The sequence below is a fragment of the Genypterus blacodes genome, unplaced genomic scaffold (assembly GCF_046128005.1).
Source record: "Genypterus blacodes isolate CSIRO-AG114 ecotype Tasmania unplaced genomic scaffold, CSIRO-AGI_Gbla_v1 ptg000007l_1, whole genome shotgun sequence".
In the NCBI taxonomy this organism is placed as follows: domain Eukaryota; kingdom Metazoa; phylum Chordata; class Actinopteri; order Ophidiiformes; family Ophidiidae; genus Genypterus; species Genypterus blacodes.
The window spans coordinates 2,793,063-2,794,773 of record NW_027466821.1 but is presented as its reverse complement, the minus strand read 5'-3'; positions in this window follow the sequence as shown (position 1 = coordinate 2,794,773).

Sequence of the window (1,711 nt, the reverse complement as noted above, 5' to 3'; positions counted from 1 at the left end):
TAATTACTTTTTTTTAAAATCAAAAGTGCATCTTTATTTAGTATGAAAGTAATACATTTGTCATACACTTCACCCTATCTATCTATCTATCTATCTATCTATCTATCTATCTATATCTATCTATCTATCTATTTTTCCCTTTTTCCACAGTGCAGCTGAATGTAATGGCTCTGATCTGTATAAAGGGAAACTTTTCAGAGCTTTATAAATGTATTTTCTCTCTATGATCTTTTATAGTATTCTTCTTACAGACTTGCACTCTTTATATGGATTTATCTCACACCTTGATGGATAGATATTCCACAGGTGGGAATGAGCTCCTTTAATTCTCTCACTCACCTAAAGTCAAATTCTTACTTGGTCAATTTCACTTTTCTGAAATAATAAAAATAGGTTATAAACAAGTGTATTTACAGAACATCCCCAAATACGTATTAAATATGTAAAATAAATATCTGCCTACATCAGGAGCTCAAACAGTCAGCTGAAGAGTGTAAAATCAGCTCCAAATCATCCCATTTAGCTGATTACAGTGATTGGAGACGGAAGAGCTCCGGCTTGCCTCACCTCCACAGCAGATGAAGCCGTCTAATCAATAAAAGCGTCTGCGAGGCAAATCGTGCCTCTCGACATGTCTGAACTTGTCCCCGAGTCACCTGTGGTGTCTCAACTACATAGACATTCATTAACGCTCGCGCAGGCTGCAGAGGACAGGAAGCTCATTAAGGCAGCCAGAACAGGTGTGTGTGAGCCGCAGCTTTTCAATCTCTAATATCTGTTTTATCTTTTATGAGATGACATAAAAAGCAAATATAACCCTGCAGCTGTAGGTTGAACTTTTATACAACATGCACAATTAACTCTTAAGGTTGTGTTTGATTAATTTTGGGTGCTTGCCTCGAAAGCTTTTGAAGTATTATCCGAGTGTAAACGAACCAGGTTAGCTATTTAACCATTTTTTGCTTGAACATTCTATCAGCTACTTGTTTATTATAGTTAAATATATTGAAATAAAACTGTTATGCTTAAATATCAAGGCAGGCCCTTTCTCTTTATAGCCTGCGGGCCTCTATCCTGGGTTTATGACCCCAACGAAATATTACTCTAATGTTTCTGTAATATTCCTACTCGGATATGTAGTTTTATACTGTTCATTGTTGAGTTTTAAGTTAACATTTTTGATTCTGTACATCTCTGGCATCACCTTGTTGTATTAGAAATGACTTCAAATATCTCCGTGGTGTTATCTGAGGATTCTGTGGTGTTGAATGCAGACGAAAATTGTCTAAAATGGCTGACAGGGTTTAATTTATTGTTCATACAGGAGGTCTACAAATCCAAATAGTGTTTTTAGATTGTGGGTGGGGTGGAAGACACAGAGTCTGCCAGCGCTTCACAATCGGCGCAACGCAGCCTATTTTTTGCGTTCAATTTCTGCGCGAAGCATGTTTACGGCTCCTTCTCTCTTTCGCAGACGTGAAAATAAAGCGGTGCTGGTGATCGCACACAAACACACGCACTCACACACACGCGCACGCTCACACACATACACACACACCCTGGCTGGTTGTGTAACGCGTTTCACCTCAGCTGAACTTGACGCATCTGGTTCAATCGGCGGCGCAGGACGCACGGCGCAGCCTGCGTGTCCCCGTTGAACCGGAGGGAGGCTGGGATGGCCGGGGGAGAGAGAGCCGCGGAGACGGGGGGG